The sequence below is a fragment of the Tinamus guttatus genome, unplaced genomic scaffold, assembly GCF_059628265.1.
Source record: "Tinamus guttatus ecotype Peru unplaced genomic scaffold, ASM5962826v1 Tinamus_guttatus_pri_ptg000155l, whole genome shotgun sequence".
Taxonomy (NCBI): Eukaryota; Metazoa; Chordata; class Aves; order Tinamiformes; family Tinamidae; genus Tinamus; species Tinamus guttatus.
Genome location: NW_028288689.1, coordinates 8,953,783 through 8,962,082, shown reverse-complemented (window position 1 = coordinate 8,962,082; position 8,300 = coordinate 8,953,783).

Sequence of the window (8,300 nt, the reverse complement as noted above, 5' to 3'; positions counted from 1 at the left end):
ATTCAAGAATTGCCAATATTCCAATCTGGACTTGCTCTCATCGATCTGTCAGATGCTGCTTTCTCTCCTGTCTCAGGCAACTGCTGATGTGTGTGTGTAGCAGACACATCTGTGCGAAAGGAAGCTCTCCAGATTCCTAGTTACCAGTTGTTATTAATGACTGTGCATTTCCATAGAGCCAATAGTAGGCTGAGACAGATGTATCCCCTGCACCACAGAGCTTATGTGAGGTATTGCTTCCCCAGTGGCACTGGCTCACAATTTCTCCCAGAAGATGGTTTCTCCAGGATCATTTCTACCAGCTCTCACTTTCTCCAGCTTTTTCTCACATTCTGCGTTATTTTCTGATCCAAGATTTCTTCCATTATTATTTTTAGTATCACATAAAGGCCTCAATCAAGATCCAGGCTGCACTCTGATAGCACAATACCTATACAGAATAAGAGAGCAGCTTGTCTCCAGTGCGGTTGGCACATGTGATAAAGAGAACCCCAAGTGAACTTCAGCACTCACAGCAACAGCACAGGAGGTACTGTGGGCTGAATCACTTGACTGCCTTGCCTGGGAGATTCACTGTGAACTAAACAGCAGAGGGACCAAAGGCAGGGTGGGCGGGGAGACCTAACAGGGAAATGTTTGCCCAGTTCCACCCTGATGAATGGTTGAGCCAAGACATGCCAGAGCTCCTGGTCACTATTCAAGTTGTCTCCATTCCGGTTGTCCAAAGGATACAAGTTATTGCCTAAATTTTCTCTTGTTTCATCCCCTCAGCAGACTGAGATTTTGGGCAAGTGACAGCTCTCTGGCTGCTGGTGCCATGTTTCTTCTCAAACTGCCATGAGGAACACCTCCTCTAGCTTCCTGTTTATTATTCTCAGTGATCCATCTTGTGTGTTCAAAGAGGACCCATTCAGACAGACCAACACTGACCTCAGCTGTCATGCAAAACCAATGAGAGTTCAGAGTTTACTAGATCTAGAGAGTTCAGTATCTGTTTCTCCATCCCTTGCTTTGTTACATCCTTAGGAATATGACCTTTTCTGCTTTTTCTGAATTTCTGTACTTCCTTTTTCTGGATGGCAATTGCTTGAAAAAGAGTAATCACATTCATTAGCATTACTTTAGTACCTGCTTAAGAAAGATGGATCCATCTCCAAACAGGTAGAAAGAAATAATTATTTTTCCCATAGAACTTTTAGTTGCCATGATGTAATGAATGAAGATGAGAAACAGGAGGAAGGAGAGAGGAAGAAAAAAATAGTCTCCTGTAACATCCCTGTCTCCTACAACATCCTTGTAGAGAAGATTATGAAGCAGAGGCTAGATAAGTGGTCAGTGAGGAGGACAGAAAGATGGCTGAACTCTGAGGCTCAGAGGGCTGTGGTAAGCAGTATGAAGTCAGGCTGGACGCCAATCACTAGTGGTACCTCAGGTGTTGATACTTTGACCAATCCTGTTCAGCTTCATCAATAAGCTAGATGAAGGGATGGAGTGCACTCTCAGCAAGTTTGCTGATGATACAAAACAGGGAGGAGTTGCTGATAAAACCAGAGGATTGTGCTGCCATTCAGAGGGACATCAATGAGCAGGAGAGATCAGCAGAGAGGAAACTCATGAAGTTCCAGAAAAGGAAGTGCGGAGTCATACACTTCTAGAGGAATAGTCCCATGCACCAGGACGGACTGGGGCTGTGCTGCTGGAAAGCAGCCTTGCAGAGCAGGACCTGGGAGTCTTGGTGGATGCCAAATTGATCATGAGCAATATCATCAGCAGTTGATCACCAGCAGTATGTTGTGGCAGAGGAGGCCAGTGGCATCCAGGGCTGAATGAGGAGAAGCATTAGCAACAGATCAAGGGAGGTGATGCTTCCCCTCTACTCAGCCCCGGTGAGGACAAAACTTGAGTACTGGGTCCAGTCCTGGACTCTCCATTCCATGAAATATCTGGATTTACTGGAGCAATTCCAGCAAAGGGCCACCAGGTGATTAAGGGGATAGAGCATCTTCCACATGAGAAGAGGCTGAGAAAGAGGTGCCTATTCAGCCTGAAGAAAGGAAGACTGAGGAAGGGAAGACTGATCTTACCAACATTTTTAAATATCTGCAGGGAGAGTGCAAAGAGGCAACAAACTGAAACACAGGAAGTTCTGTCTGAATATATGGAAAAACCTTTTTTCCTGCGAGGCTGACAGGGCAGTGGAACAGTTTTCCAGGTTTTCCAGAGAGGTTTTGGAGTCTCCATCCGTGAAGATATTCAGATGTAATCCTCAGCAATGTTCTGTAGGTCACTCCGCTTGAGTGGGGGTGCTATACCATATCTCCAGAGCCCTTTCCAGCCCCAACTATTCTCTGTTTTGGTGATTTTGTAATTATGATAGTTGGATCTCTCCCTCATTTGGGCTCCAGGCACACATCTGTGGCTCACTTAAGCATAGCTCTGCAAGTTATCTTAATGACTGTGCAGCATAATGTTTATGCTTCCCTATTCTTTAACACCATCTCCCTTTCTCTTTGAGTTTTGGAATCATGGGAAAGGAATCTTTCCCTTCTCTTCAGCCTTCCCTGAGTTCTTTGTGGGATTCATTGCCATGATAAAGCTAAACAGGGCTGTTATTTCTGCATGACTATCTCCTATCACTGCTGGTGACACCCTCTGCCTCATCTCTGCCTGCCTCTGACATGATTTCAGCAGGTTGCTTTTCACTCCCTGACAGATTGGTTACTAGCCTGGATATTTGCGCAGCGGTGTCCTTATCCCTTTCAACATCAGTGAGTTGCTGACATGTGCACTTGGGGAAGGGTGGCTGCCCCACAAATTTCTCTCCCCGTCTAGATGTTTTGGTGCTAATAGCTATAGCACAAGCTGTAGACAGGATACTGCTTTCACAAAATATGAATCAATTATAAATTAATATTCTGCTAGTTCCTTCCTTCCTTCCTTCCTTCCTTCCTTCCTTCCTTCCTTCCTTCCTTCCTTCCTTCCTTCCTTCCTTCCTTCCTTCCTTCCTTCCTTCCTTCCTTCCTTCCTTCCTTCCTTCCTTCCTTCCTTCCTTCCTTCCTTCTATTTTGCCTATATTTTTCTCTCTCTCTTTTTTTTAAGTCATTCTGCATTTGGAAGCCGGAGAGAGGCTATACACACTCCTGAGGAGATTGTTGTCATTATTTCATCAGACTTCTTGCACAACAGGTCACAAAAACTCATTCTGACTTTCTTATATTAAGCTTGATAAACTTGTGGTTGAGCTAAAGCATGACTTTCTGAAAGATGCCCAACCCTGAAGTTTTCAATGAGTCTATTTCCAACTGCAGACAATCTGGTAGAACATCTCTCTAGTCAACAACTCAACTAAGCTTTTATCTTGTTCTGAAAATGTGGGAATCTACTGGCAATAGGCATGCTATGGCAAGCAAATTTATACTTGATTCATCTGTCTCTCTGCTCCTGCTTTCAGTCCCCCTAGTGAGAAAACTGTCTGGAAATTCAATTGGTGTCATCACAAAAAGTGGTTGATGTTTAACAAACAGCTGTGAGAGCACAGCTGCAGTTGGTTGTGACTAGTATATGTTGCCTTTCTGTGCTCCCCTGGACCAGCAGCCCTGTTTCTTGGGTTCAGTGGGATCCCACAAGCTGGCCTGCCCATCTGTGTCTTTTCTCCAATCCTTCAATGCATTAGGACTTCCTACAGTGCACTGTGACACCTACTGCTGAGATCACTGCATGTGGCTAACCTCCAGAAACTCAGTCCTCAGCTGAAGCCCTCTGAGCGCTCTTGATGGTCACAAAGTGCCAACGCTTTTTGCTGCAGGACAACCACCTGCCTTTGGGTGGCTGCAGTTCCAACTGCAATGGAACTCCCCGCAGGTCTAGATTAGATAGGCAGAAGTGGGAAATCCGCCATAATTGTGTTCACTGGGCATTGTATGAGTTGTCTTGCACATCATCTTTCTTTTCTTTTTAATCCCTCCTGTTAGCACCTCTCAAATACAGTATGTGACAGCAGCCAGAGATCTTTTTTCATTTCCTTCATCCTGCTCAAACCTCATCTGGGATGGCATGTGCATAGGGTTGCCATCGTCACTGCATGATCTTGCACTTATACTGCTGTTCTGGCCTCCCAAATGACCTTGTGTGCCCCCATAGAGCTGGTGATAGATGTGAGATTTGGGGTCTGGCAGAAGAGGCTCATCTCCCAATTCCCTCAGTGCTGATACTGCATCCACAGGGATTCCCTGTGCTGAGGCACATTTCAGGTGGCAGCCCAGATGAAAAGAACTGTGATCAAATGCAGCAATCACCATCGCTCTCTCCTCAGATACGGCAGCTGTAGTTTTGCTGCGAAATGCCATCCGCTGTCCTGTTTATTCTAGATGAAAGTCTCCTGCCCAGGGACTCTTTCCCCAGGCAGAATACTTTATTTGTGTAAATGTTTCAGAAGTAAAGGCAAGCAGTGCTGAGACCAAGCAGTGCTCTCTTCTCCCAAAAGAGATGAAATGAGTTGAGGAAGGCAAGCCCAGCTGAAGCTCTTACAACACCCCTGCTCTATTCTCCAGGAGAAAATGAGACCCTTCCCATGGCAGAGGGACAGATTTCCTTTTCATACCTGCCACTGGCAGTAATTTCAGCTGTGGCAAGACTCATCAAAGTTAATCATCTGACCCTCATCTACATGAGATAATTTTTCAGTGAGCAGAATTTGCCAGTAGCCTCAGCTGGCATCGCACAGACCAACATGAGCAAATCACATTCTGTTCCAGATCTGACTTTCCAAATCCCAACCAGGGAAAGACAGCAGCGGGCGTCAGATCATGAAGAAGACCTAGATTCAATTCAGCATTTCGTGTTCGCCATAAGGCTTCTTCAGGTAACTCTTCAGCAAAAATCTGACAGCCCCCAAAACTTCACGAACACTTCTGGCCCTGAACGGCTGGCGTCTTGCAAAACCTTCTGATCTGACAAGTTTGCCAACATCCTGAATGGTGAACATCCCATGGGGTAGGCGGTTCTTGGGAGATTTCCATGCATCTTCTGTCATCTCCAAAAACCTGACTGAAAAAAAAAATGGTCTCCTTCTGGCTTTGGAATCAGCCTGGGACCAAACCTATGGAGGCAGGTTCAATTGGATAGGCCCCATCTCTGCAGAGGTTTCAAGCCAACCTTCTGATTTGGTGTGAACAGTATGTATGAATGCCACTAAATGCCATGTTTCCACGAGAAAGAGTGTGGTGATGAAATTCTGCAACGTGCCAAAGATAGAAACAAAAAAGTCAGTGGGCAGCTGCAACACATCACAAAAGGGGAAAAGAAAATCCTTTCTGATTCTCAGAATGGTTCTCAAGGTAACTGAACACCTCAGATTCCTGCCCTCGTAAGGGACATGCACTAACTAGGGTACCCAAAAAACAGCAAATACTGTCCCTGGCTAGTGTTAGAGCTGAACAAGTACAACATACAGAAGACGTTCATATCAGAAGATATTATTTGAATGGAAAAGTCTAATAAATCACTCTCTAGAGTTTTTCCTCTTTGCTTGGCTTCTTTCCATTGATCCTTAGGAGATCAATGCAAAGTTGCATGTGAAAATCCATAACACAAATGTCTGTATACTGATGCCTTTGAGTAAGCCATGATTTTAGTAAAATACTCTTTGCTTTTGCCTTTCATTAGCACATTTTTTCTGGGGGAAGAAGAGCAAAGAATGTCCAGGGTTATTTCTGCAGCGGGGACAACAGAGCTGAACTGTGTCCTCATGTCAAAGCAGCTCACAGGCCTGTTCTGGAGAAATGCGTAACATCTGCATACCACCAGTGCCTGATGCTATCACAAGCTACAGTAGGTCAATAAGCTCTCAGGATCTTAGGAATGGAGAGACGTTAGATTAACACATGGTATTGATGCTGATTGATAATATCTCCATGGACAGTTGCACTGTGGTTATACCTAAAGCTTTAAGAGTCTGGCAGAAATCTAGGAAGCAAACCTATCATCTGCTCTGCCTCCAACCATTCACCCCATAACTTGCCATCTCACCATAGTCATAGCTTGAAGGCTGTGCATTTTAGGCCCAAGAAGCTTCAGTCTGACAAGGCAGCACAATACTTGGGGGTATCAATTTCTGCCTTACTCAGACATATGCTCCATGAGATCTAAAGAAGCCAGACAGAACAACTGCCCCATCAAAACCATCTTGTTCCTGTAAATTTGCTATTTATCTCATGGAATGGGCAAACTTGAGACTGGGAGGAAGAGCTGGTGGGTGGAACATGCTAAGCTTCAACTTAGGAGAAGATTTTTCAGTTGTCCTTTGCACTTCAATCTCCTGAAGCCTGGTTGTGCTACCGACCTCTCTTTGCCCGATTTTCCCAGTGCCCAGTGAGGAAGCTAGCTGTACTTGCATGCCAGGGGTTGGCTGTCATACGCTGGGGCCACTGTAGAGAGGGACTATGTAATACCACTGGCTGCTGGCTCCACTGCACAGATACTGCACTATTTCTTCTCCACCCTTGTTTGCCCTTGAACTGCTTCTCCCGTAAGGCTAAACTTACAGCTGAATATAGACTGGTTTGGTTTAAGACGTGAGGAAATTCCCCTGAAGGGCTGTACCACAAGATGTGATGGGAACTTATGCAGCATATGGTTCAGGACATCTTATTTCATTTGAAATGGGACTTACCTCCATAATCCTGAACTAAACAGAGAAATGTAGGGTGCCGGTTTTCTGGTTTGACATTGACATACACACATCTCTGTGCAAGCTTGCAGTCATCCATCAGCCTCACCCACCAAAACTCATTTTAAAGTATTTGAGAGGAAACTGAGTCAGTTTTTACTAAACCACCTCCTGGTGGGGTAAGGGCAGCCCTAAGCAGACCTCACCTTGGGCTATGGCTCCTGTGCTGTATTGCCTCAGCATACAATTCTGCACCAAGCAGGGTCCTTTTCAGTTCTGAAATGCTTAAAGAAGCTGGAGTGACTGACCAGGCATGTTTCTGCAGGGGTAGGAGGGGTGGAGGACTGAGTCCCATCTCTGCGCCTTGCCTTCCTGTGTACCTGTGTCTGTACGATAATTTCTGTAAAAAGCTATCAGCAGCCCTCAACGCTGTCCCCCTTCTCCCCCTGAGAACTTCCCTCCTGGCTCTCTGAGGCTGTGGAAGATGTTTCTCAATCCTGTTGTCTTCTTCTTGCTTCTCTCCTGCCACTGTGATCTCTCACAGCTGCTTTCAGCCAAGGTGCTTCCCACCTTTCTGTTTGCAAGGATTCCACATCAGTTGCATCCAGCCTGAAGCTAACAGATGTTATTCCTGCCCATCAACTCAGTAGGAAACTGAGATTCAGATTTTTTTAGTACCAGTGGTACTAAAAGTTCTCTTCTAGGTCTAATGATGCTATTTTTTTCTGCAGATGCTGTCACAGGATGCAGAGGTGACATTAACATCTCCCACAATGCTGTATGTTGCATATTTGTAAGATTACAGAACTCTCTAGTCATTCTCCAGGTCTCTTGGACCAATTTCCAGCTTAAATTGAATGCTATCTGCTCATGATTCCCCACAGTTCACTAGAGAACTACTGCTCCTTTTTTTATGCCTTAGCTTAAATACCTGGAAAGAACTGTCACATTTATGAAGAGCCACCATTATTCTACCAGAGAAGAGACATGATTTCTGTAGCATGACCAATAGATGGTGGATAATTCCACCTGGTCATTTACGCATCAGAAAGTCTTTCTTACTCATACAGCTGTATAAAGAAAGGAACGGGATTTGTGCTATTCCAGAGCAGACAGACCATTCTCTCTCTGTGTACAACAGTGTTGGACACTACTTTGAAGGAAATTTGCTTTCATGGCCTAAATGCACCAATTAGTCAGACAAGACTAGTTCTTCCTGAGGTGTTCCAGACCACCTCTTTACTGCCCACACAACTCCAAACTCAAGAAGAGGAGCAGGAGCAGGGAAGCAAGAGGAAAAGGCTGAATGTAAAGAGTAAAAGTATGGGGCAGTTTTCTTTAAGAAACAACATGGCTAATGATGATGGTACAAAATTCCCTAGGGTAACCCACACTTTTTGCCCTTGAAGACCTCGTATTGTCTGGGCTCAGGATGCAGGCAGCAGGTTCCTTTCCAATCTGCCAGTTCAGGATGAGCCCAGGGAACAGCTGTAATTTCTACATCACATGGACTGCCAACCAGGAAGGTTTTGTATCAAACACCTGTGCCTCCCCACATCCTTTACAAACAGTTGCATGTGTGTGAAGGCTCATATTGATGATTCACCAGAAAATACATTCTCCCAACTCCCTT